The sequence below is a fragment of the Myodes glareolus genome, chromosome 15, assembly GCF_982192425.1.
Source record: "Myodes glareolus chromosome 15, mMyoGla1.1, whole genome shotgun sequence".
Taxonomy (NCBI): domain Eukaryota; kingdom Metazoa; phylum Chordata; class Mammalia; order Rodentia; family Cricetidae; genus Myodes; species Myodes glareolus.
Window position 1 is genome coordinate 25,152,328 of NC_142040.1, and position 11,164 is coordinate 25,163,491.

The 11,164-nt window shown below is 43.7% G+C and overlaps 1 long non-coding RNA gene across 1 annotated transcript; it reads right to left on the reverse strand.

Annotated features, from left to right (window-relative positions):
- Nucleotides 1-4,855: 4,855 nt before the first annotated feature.
- Nucleotides 4,856-8,126, reverse strand: LOC146891641 (uncharacterized). Its single transcript, XR_014997208.2, has 3 exons — nt 7,752-8,126; nt 5,823-6,163; nt 4,856-5,043 (listed from the first exon to the last, which is right to left on the reverse strand). It is a non-coding gene; the product is annotated as an uncharacterized LOC146891641 (long non-coding RNA).
- Between the last annotated feature and the right edge of the window lie 3,038 nt (nt 8,127-11,164).

Sequence of the window (11,164 nt, forward strand, 5' to 3'; positions counted from 1 at the left end):
CATGGGGAGTTTTTCATCTCCAAGATGGTGCGGATAGTAGGAAGGTTTGGTCCAGAAAACACTCACCCTGCAAGATGTAGAGACGAGGAGCTCCCGGTGCTGGGACCACTCCTGCTTTCTTCTGCCATTAATATGTGGCATTGCCTGCCTAAAATTCAAAGTGATTGGCCTTAGAGGCAAGCCAGCTGTTGGAAGACAATCCTCTTACAGAACACCATGAGAAATTTCAGCCAGCTTTCAAAATCCAGACAGAACTTCCCAGCAACTCTCTTTTAGAAAACTGAGTATAGAGAAGACCACATTTGGGAACAATGGGCACAGACTTCTGAGTTATTGGCTCTCTTGAGCATCTCCCTCATGAGATATATTCATGAGAAACAGGGGCACAGGCCCACGTGCAGCCATGAGACAACCAAGATCTTGTTGTCGTGAGGGTATCTCTGCTGAAGAGAGGAGGGTGGTGCCCCTATAATTTTAGAGCACAGTTAAGTGATTATCCTACAATTCAATGCTACTGACGCCAGCTGTACATTCGCCGGAAGGAGAATGGAACAAGGTCCATTTTTACAGAAAAAGAGATCTCAGAGTGCAATGCTGGACCAGACAGCATACCATGAGCTCACTGTCCTTGGCAACGAATGGAAACAGGGACGGGAGAACAGCAGCTGCCCGGAAACTCTGCAGCAGGAAGCGGCACCACCCACAGCATCGGAAAACAAGCCAGAAGGGTCATGTGGGCCCAGAGTAGGATCTTCAGAGGCTTTGGGTCTGTCAAGACACCTGCTGGCTTGGCCTTACACTGTCTCTGTATCTGAAGCACATTCAGCCGTCACTTACCTAATACTATTTAATGACGGGAAAGTTAAGTTATAAACTGTCAAAGTATCAGGGTCATACAGAGGAGTCATCTTCCTTCTCCAAGCCTGTGAGATTGTGGAGCATTTGCATCGGAGGGGGACTTGAGGATCGCCCCAATGTGGTCTTTCATTGTCGGGGTATGAGAAAGAAAGCCGTCAAGGTTACATGATGAGTTGTGCCGGTCACGTGGAGGAAAGGGGCGGGGCTAAAATCCAAAGAGACCACTGGTGCAGGCCCTACTCTACTATCCTGCTGCTCTCAGCTTCAAAACACCCACAGTTAAAGCATGGAGTGGAGGGATACAAAGTCTTCAGTATGAATGGGACCTCGGACTCCAGCGGACCCTAGGAGAAGCAGTGCTGAGTCGGCAACAGCGTTTCCGTCCCAGATAGGCTGTGGTCTTTGTTTTGTTTATTTGTTTGTTTTTCACCTCTCGGTGTCCCGTCCTCCCCCCCCCCCCCGCCCCCGGAAAACAAACACAGCCCTCATCCCCAGAGGAGTAGCTGGAGGATTAACCAAGGGGTGCAGAAGGTGATGAGTGATGCTGGACACTGCGTGGCTTTGCAAGCAAGCTGAGCCAGCGTCAGCAATGCTGCTAGGGCAGATGATCTCAACAAGACAATTTTGTTCTTCACAGACAAGGCCCTCCAACACCATGAAAGCTATTATCCCGCTTGCTCAGGTACTGGAAAACTGGTCCTGCCTCGATACTTACTAACTAGAACATTTATCCTCCACCCCCAATGCATTCTGCTCCTTAAATAACGCATTGTTGTTTACTAAGTGCTGTTATGTGTCAGGTACTGTCCTAAGAGGTTTCCATGCCTCTTCCACTTGATCCACCCCACTGCTCTGGTAAAGGGCTAATACCTTTATGACTATCGCACAAATAACACCATGGCCATTTCGGAAGAGTGAGTGACTTCACAAGGCCGCAGAGCCACCTGACCTCCCAGCCCTGCCATTCTGGTGTCTTATGTCCCACCCCCTTCTGGAATGATCACGTAATGGAATCAAGGCTCTGCTCTCACCTAGCATCTCCAAGGCCCTGAATCCAGCAGCAAGGGTTTGCAAACCCCCTTCTGGCTTTTGGGTGTTTTTTTTTTTTTAAAAAAAAAAGACTAAATAAAAGGGTGGGGATTGATCATCGTAGGAACAGAACACAAGTTCAGGGAGTTTAGGAAAAACATAAGCCAATAGACTTCAAACACGCTTTGTGGAATTAGTTATAGAACATAAAATCCGATCACTCTTGTGGACAGTTGCACGGAATGAAGACAAACACAGCATACTCCCTGAACAAACATTCCCCACATGGGGTGGTTCCTGTGGAAACAATAAAAATCATCCAATTTAGTTATACAGCGTTCCCCTTCCCCGGACTGTAGTTAGTGTTGCTTCAAAGAGGGAAGCAGGAAAAGTAAACCACAGAAAGCTTCAGAAGAATACATCGGCTGCCAGAAAAGAACCATGTCCGTCTTTCTCATCTGTGATTTCCAACTCTATTTTTTATTATAGTTAACTTCCCTGGATCTACTCAGGCCTCGCACTACAACCTCTATATGTTCCATCCCATTGTCCAGTGTGTGAAATGGGTACTCGGAAATATTCTTGTTGATTGATCTGGCCTGCTTTTGCCTTTTGCTTTTTTTCTTCTTTCACCAAAGGACTCTTTTCTCTCAGGGGAGAAATGGCTGAAAACAAGATGTCTACATCCTAGTGAGAATTGTCCTCATTGGTGGATAGCTCTCTCTAGGTACAGTTAGAAGTTGGCAGAGTAATTCCTCCCGTCACTGGTCGAGAGTCCCTCCCCCACCCACAGGAGACTGGAGAGGGAGAACTATTGGTACCCACACATTTGTGGGTATTTGACAGGGCGGTGAATGTTAGTTCAAAGGAGAAACAAGAACATTATTTGAAAACTGTGGGAATCTTACAAAAAAAGGGGAAGATTGACATTAAATGTTCCAGATTGGACATCTTCTTAGCCAGTGATCCAGAAGGCAAAAAACCTAAAATGCATTGTCAAGGGGGGGCATGCAAGCTGGGAAGAGGGGGAACTGTCAGAAACCTCCACCTCTCACTGATATGTGTTGTTTGTGGTTGGCCTCAGGGGCACATGGCCTTAAGAGACCTGAACTTAATTCCTTTTTTTTTTTTTTCAAATGTCTTGTTGCATTAAATCCCCTCTCCCAGTTTCTCTCTAACAGATCTGTGGAGGTCAGTACTCTAGGGCCCTAATGACCATCCTGGGGTAAGAGCTTTAAAGTAGTTACATCTTTCTCTTCTTTATTCTGATTGCTTTATTTCTTTATCATTCATCAGCTTCAGTTCTGTAGTGGTCTGGGTTTTGTTTTTGTTTTATGTTTCTTTGGGAGTTTTTGTGTGTGTGTGTGTGTGTGTGTGTATGTGTATATGTGTGTGTGTGTGTGTGTGTGTGTGTGTGTTTAAATTGTCCTTGGGTGGTTACCAGTGCTTCTAAAAATAGAATATCTTCTTGGTGATCTTGATCAGGGTCCTTATTATCAAGGACAGAGGTTAAGATTAAGGGATTTGTTTTTGGGTTTTGGTGTTGTGTGGGGGGGGGGCTTCAATTTAGAAAGAGTTGTTGGTTTGTGGTGAGTTTACTGCATTTAGGACACTTGCCCATCTCACAGGATAGAGTGAAGCTCAAGCCCTGTGTGAATAGAGCTGCAGACTATGGCTATCCTCTTTGTACTGGTTAGTGAAAACTTAGAGCTATGCAGTTCCTCGGTGTTCAGCTTTTGATATGCAAATTGTATATTATCTGTTGGAAGGCATCCATTCATCTTTTATCTTTGTTCATATCACAGCAGCTGAAGCACTGGCAAGCATTGCTTTGCTACCATTTCTAGAATGAAGGTCTGTCCCTCCATCCTGGAGGGAAAGTGCCTATTTCTGGAGAAAAGGACAGTTTTTTCCAGCCCACTACAAAGATGCAGGTTTTGGTACCCATCGTACAATATACTATGTGCAGACGTCACTAACCCTCATCTCTTCCATCCTGTGGGACTTGGAGCTCTGGAACTGGTTCAAGAAAAGGACACTACATTGTAACTCTAGCTCTAAGACTTTTGTCCCCAAACTGCAAATTCTGTGTCCTTTGCACAGAGTGCAAAGAGTGTGGTAGGCTCACTTGTTAGCTTGAATGTAGGATAAAATCTCAGTTCCCTCACTACTCTTTGTGTGTTGGGGGAGGGGAAAGATGCATGCACATGTATGTGTCTGAATATTCGAGTCATGTATGCACATGCAGAAATCAGAGGCAAGAACCTGATATCCTGCTCTACCACCCCTATCATTAATCCCTTCAGTTGGGGTTCCTCACTGAAGTTGAAGACTGACTGGCAGTTCTAGTAACATTCCTGTCTCTGGCCCCCACAGCATTGGGGCTATAGGTGGTCACACCTGGGTTTTTACATGAGTGTTGGGGATTGAATTCAGGTCTTCTGTGAGAAACCGAGAGCCATTCTAAGATTTCATGTGATGACCGTTGTCTGACATCAGGAATGCACCCAGTGTGTTGTACAGGCCAGGCTAGTGCCATACCACTGGACAGTTCTGATGCTGGCAAATAGTTCATGTTTTCCACAAGACCAGCCGTTCTCGAACTCTGGGTTGCGACCGCTTTGGGACTCACATGTCAGATATCCTGCATATCAGATATTTACATTACAACTCACAACAGCAGCAAATTTACAGTCATGAAGTAGAAGTAGCCATGGAAATAATTTTATGGTTGGGGTGATTACTACTTGAGGAACTGTATGAAAGGGTCACAGCATTAGGAAGATTGAGAACCACTGTGCTCAACTCCTACTTTGTGGCTAGGTGCCTCCCAAGCGAGGTGCTTCAGACTGGTTGGAAGGTCTCCCAGTGGTCACCGAGGTTATTTTCCATGTCCATGTTTTTTTGTTCCAACTTTAATTTTATTCCTACATTTCCCATGAAACAATAAAGTTAACAATTCCAGGATGGTAACTTAGTTTATTCTCAATCAAGTGAATAATTAATCTAATTACACGTAATATGGACTAACCTAATGCTTCCGAAATAGTTTTAGGTTGAACTTTTTTTTACATAAGTCATAAAAATAATTTTTACCCAACAGCCTTTTCCAATAAAGAATAGTATGTTTTCTATGTCTTCGGTCTGCCTTTTGCCCTGTGGGAAACAAATAAATAATACGTTTATAAAATTACCAATTATATTTGAGAGTTTGGAGCCTACCATCTCAAAAGTATTAAACTGATGTCCATTACCCAGCCTATGTGCGTTTCAGATTCTCTCAGCAGGAAGTTAGGATAATTAGCCTGTGGGTTTAAGAGATTTGGCTGTAGCACTCAGTGGGGTTCAGACAAGCTGGGCCTGAGCTGAGTTCCAGGGTCCCTAGCCAACATGCTGGACTAATTTATACTCGAGGGTAAAAATTAAGGTTACTTCTTGGTAGCCAGCCAGATTGCTGCACAGGTCCAAGCGGGGGGTGTGGACTGCAAAGCGGCAGTCCTGCTTTCTCCCTGTTCGCGCTGTGTGGTATGGGACTTGCTTCCGGGCTTCCCACCTGCATTTTGTCTCAACTGCCCTTACCATATGACTCTTATCTGAAGGTACATTTGTGAACGGAAGTGTTAGTACCTCCTGAATTGAAGGCTCAAATTAAGAAACACACATTTTTCTACTCAGGCACAGGCCTGTTTCAGGATCTTTGAGCACCTCGGTTCTCTGCAAGACTCATCTTCAACAAATCCCTAATAATTTCCTTTCACTGTGACCATGTGGTCCATCATCCCCACAGCACACTGAATCACAAATAGTCACCCCGAGAAAACCGTGGGAGAGCTGTCTTCTCTTGGGCTTCATTTGACTTTTCTTAGGTCTGAAATCTCCTATGATTTTCTTTCTTTCCATTGGTCCCTGAGTTATAAAAAAACCTCAAAAGATACCTTTGTTGGATAGGCCTATGGATGCACGAAGAACCTCGATTTAAGAAGGCAACGGAGATCTGAGTTATGGAGAACGCTGAGCCCATACAATCGGAACCTCTGCATGCTGCCTTCACCATTTCAGGGACACCGAGCTGCCTTATTTGAATCCTCAGCTGGTACCTCCGCTGCTCAGAACCATTTGTTTTGTAGAAATCTTTCTGTAACTCTGGACAGTGTTGTGTTTCCTGAGCTGTTTGGGAGATCTGGCGATGAAAATCCCTTTCTTGAGATATGCCAGGGCTGCGCATTACCAACGGGTCATGGCAGAGCAGTACATTTTCAGTTTGGGATCAAACCAGCTATTTAAAATAACAAAGAAATGGGTTTTTTTTTCTTCATTAGGAGACAAGGTACCCATCAAAAACTTTCACATCAAGGGTTATTACTAAAGCTCAATTGGTAGAGTGCTTGCCTAGCACACACAGGGCCCTGGGTTTGAACCTCAGTACCTTACAAACTGGGTGCCATGGCTTTTGGATATAATCTTAGCACTCCGAAGGCAGAGGCAAGAGGATCAAAAGTTCAAAGTCATCCTACTAAGTGCACTCAACTCAATAGGAAGGAAAAGAGTATCCAGGCTCTGGTGTGAATACCATCCATGTGTTCTTGTGAAAAAAAAAAAAGTGTAGTTTTAAGTCAATAAATTTGACATCAGTAAATATGAGGATAGTGACAAATAATGAAAAAGTATAGCTTTATGTGAACGAAAATACATGACAAAGACTGTAAGGGTTCACTCTCCATTTCTGGAGATATTGAGAGATGATTGATCAAGTGTCATAGCTCAGGAGTTACATCTGATCTAAAGGACCTGGCCAATACCCTTGTTGAACACATAAAACTGGGAAGCAAATGAGAGCCATCAATTAAAAAAGCAAACCCTAACTTCTGATTTCCTCTGAGACTTACTTCCAAACAACTTTGTGTCCCGCCCCGAGTACTGTCACTGAGAAGGGACACCAAGGACTTTCCCACAGCTGAACTATGTGCAGTGGAGAGCAAGAGGCACTTCCAAAACATTTTCTGAGAAGCAGTCATGGCATATTTGAGGCCAAGAGGGGTCAGGAGGAACACAGATGGAGCAGATGGTTTGATTCAAATGTGGTGATTGCAGCGATGAGCCATGCGTGTGTCCGTTTTAGTTAGCGAGGATGTGGTTTGTGAGCCGGCACTGCCTCTTGAAAGTGGAAATGTGTTCAGAGGGCAAGGAAGGGCACAGTAGATGGTAACGGGAGGTGAATATAATCAGAAATGGTGTCTACATGTATAGCACTGCCAAAAAACTGAGCGAATTTTGACAGAATCCAGATATCAACTTTTTTCTTGATACTCAGTTCTCACAAAACCAATCACATGTCACCTGGACCTACGGGCCACAAGTCCTAACCCTGTGATGTGTGGAATGATTAGAGGATGTACCAGAAGCTTTCTTATACATGTTAATCAATTACATGTTACACATTATTGTACAAACTAAGCTGTGTTATTTATATCATGGTTATCAAACCTCATTATAAAATGACATCATTCTGCATTCAATTTTGCTACAGCTATTTCCTCAAATGACAATGACTTTTCATAATAATGTGGGTACATTTTTCAGCCTTATTTTTCCTTATTATAAATAGTTTACTTAAGCAAGGAGGCTGGTTTCATTTAAGAAAGTCTCAGATTAATCTACAGCCCATGCAATACTTGATCTCGCTATCAGTCCTACCGAAGACAGCATCTTAACCAACCCAAAACTTGGGCCAACAGAACTAATTGCTATTTTGTATTTGCAAAAGACTCCAAGCAGTAGTTTTTTTAAAAAATAAAAGAAAAGAAAAATTAAAAAAAAACAGTGAATTATACAACTTTCAATACAAGCAGTATTTAGAGACTTACTTGTCACAATTAATTGTTATAATTCATTCTGCGTTTCAATTGTGTTCTCAAGGGCCATCTCTTGTAGTAGTTGCATGAACAGGTCGAGTACTCCCAGGAGATGTGGCCTCTTGTGATCCTCTGGAGAGGGTCCGTGAGAAACAAGGTAGGAAGGCCACTGGAATGACAAGAGAAGAAAGAATTTGTACTTGGGAACTGCTCAGACCAGGACCACTCCAGAGCTGACTCTTCGTCCAAAGAGCACAGAGCAGGCATGAAGAAGACCACGGTCTTCCGGAGCCTTGTGTTCTACTTCTTTTTTCCATAAGGACCTCAAAGTCTGGAGGGCCAGGGAGATGATGTGAGTGAAGGAAGCTGTCGAGGAGACGAGTGTGCAAACTAGAGAGCCCAGGTTCCCTGGAGAGGCAGCCTGCCCTCAGTTCCGGCTAGGGCCAACACATGCAAGAGCTGGGGTTTGGATGCAGCTAGATTTTCTACTTGTTAAGAAAAGGGAGGGATCATAATGGTCAAGCCAATCACCTGAGTCTTAAATCCTAGTAAATAATGCAAAATCTCCTTCTGGGCTCTTTAGGCCAAGCAAACCCTGGACACAGAGTAGATTTAGTCCGCAGGCCTCCAAGTTACAGCCTCCACCTTAGTGAGTCCTTGCAAATCCCCCTGACACCCGCCCTTCATACACTGTCTGCTTCACTGTGGCAACACATCCATATTTAGAAGAAAAAATTATTTGTCTTGTTACCATGGTAGCTTCTTTCTTCTTAATAATAAGCAAAATGATCCATATTTAAAGCATACTAGGGGCTGGAAAACGATTCAGTAGTTAAGAGTGAGCACTGCTCTTGTAAAGGCCCTAGATCCCTAGAACCCATGTAGTCATGGAGTTCATGACTGCATGTAACTCCACCGTTAGAGGATATAACACTCTGTAGGCGCCTGCGCCCTCCACACTAAAAAAGTAAAATAACAGAAATCAATACTAGTTAGTATAGAGCTTTGTGAGTTAAAAGATATATCCAACAATTGCACTTTAAGGAAAACAAGCTATTCTGTTTTAATTCTACCCATCGTAGAATCAGTTTTAGAAACATTTTTGGTTCAATAAAACCAAAAAGCTCGTCTTCAAACATCTCCCCCTTTCATTTAAATCCCGTGCACATCTAAAGAAAATGCAGTATATCCGTTTCTGGTTCATTTACATTAAATCATTAAGATTTTGTTTTATAGACTCCTTTTGATGTCTGAGATGCTTCTGGAATGCGTTCAAAAGCATTTTAATCTTCTTCCTGTGTAGTCACATTTTGACCAATATAAACAAGTTCAAACACCAAAGGGCCCAACTTCTAGGCTACAGCCCAAAACTTGCAGTCGGTGAATGCTCCACGAGACACAAATGAACTCTTCTTTCCATAATTATTGCTATCTTCATTGATTCTATCCCGGAGAGAGGATGAAATAAACCCCTCAAGCCAAGCTTTTCCATTTTCACGATCATCGGTCATCGAATCTGTCCATTTGAGGCTAAATCCTTAGACTCTTAAAATAGCATGAACTTGGTCCTAGAGCTCGGAGCGCCTGCAAGCTGTTGCTGAGAACGCACGCTTGGTGAAGACTGAGAAGATGTGCCAGATGGGAAAGGAATATATATTTATGAGATGCTTCTCTATGCAGAGAAGACACACACCACCTTCTGTCCCTAGTCAAACAGACAAAATAGGTCTTCCGTGAGAGATAGGGCTCTCCCCACATTACCAAGCTGTCACTTAAAATACAGTTTTGATTAATATCACTTGCAAATTGAATACTGGCTTGGTTCCGTTCCTTCCAGCAGGAAATGCAGCTCCATGGGGATACAGGCAAAGAACACGTGTAAGCCCTTGGGAATGGACACTCATGAAATGACCCAAAACACGATTATTCCTTGCTACTTCCTGACATCTATTCCTTAAATCCCCAAACTAACAGTTCTCTGAATTTATGGTTTCTGAAAATGTTCAAGGGGTTTTCAGACCCCTCGCATGGCTCCCCAGAAAGTGCGGAAGGGAGGGATTTCAAAGATGTGCTCGTGTGGGTCAGCCAAGGTTCACTCCTTGAGATCTTGCAGATATTTATTAGGAGTTCATGGGAGGGGATGCTCGTTTCTGGAGACATGGGATGGATTTTCCAAAACAAAAGCTGCAGGTACTTTTAAGTCTGTGGCTAGACTGAGCTAAGCTCCTCGTTGGTGATAGGATTATTCAAATGCAGGGTGTCTAGTTTGCACAGTGGCCATGGAGCACGACAGGACAGGAAGTGGGGAGCATGCCAGCAAGCTTTACAGGGAACGTACTTTCTAAGGCTGGAGAAGCATCAATTAGATAACCCCACCATCTCCATGAGGGGGACTCTGATGCCGTACTCGAAGTGACAGGAGAGTGGCTTTCTGAACCCCATCGAGACACACAGTAAGGGGATGAATGCACTTCACCCACTTGTGAGAGAATGTGCACACTGATTGATGCCTATGCTCACCCGGGCCCTTTAGCTTTCATGGGGCTGGATGTGCTCTTAAAGACTCAGTCAGAACCTTGGCAAACGTCTGTCTGCAATGGTGTGTAAATCACTGTGCTAGGCACTGGGCTGTCCAGAGAATGCATACTCATGGTTGATTCTTCTGTTTGTCCTGTTATACACGGCACAAACTCACCTTATATTATGGGAGGTGGAGGCAAAGAAATGTATGCTTCCTGCTTTTCAGACTCACTGGTGTGTGGCAATCAAAGATATGTATTTCTTGGAGAAGAATTTAAATTTTTACAAAAAAAACTAAATGTGATGGTGATCCCTTAAATTTCTTTAAGAATGTAGTGTCTGGTAAGTTGACCACACTCCAGTGGAAGGCCATATATTCCAGAATATGCAGACAGCACAAATTAGACTTGATCGACGTATTTTAAAAAGAAAAAAGGATGATATGCAGTTGGGTGGGTAGAGAAAGGGAATTGATCTGGGAGAAGTTGGCGGGGGGGGGGGGGTGAACATGATCATTACACATTGTTTGACTACTCAAAGAACTCATTGAAAAACTCTTCTCATTGTATACATTTGTTGCATAGGGTGCTGTGATTATAAGGACGACGTCACACTGATGTACATTACACTCTGAGCACATAAAGAAGCAACACGTGTGCCATGTGTGAAGAACAAAACTCTTGGGCAAATGGCCTTCTACTTGCCTGCTATAGCTTTGCCATTTCTTCTCTACCCGCAGTTTCTTACCTCTTCTCCCAGCCCCCAGGCAACCTTCAACAAATGCTGACTGACCACGCCATTAAAAGGCCAAATCAGCTTGAAACAGCGAAGAAAGAACAGAACAGAATCTGGGCAGAGACAAGGTTCTTGCTCTACTCCTTAAAACTGAGATCTTGGGCAAATTA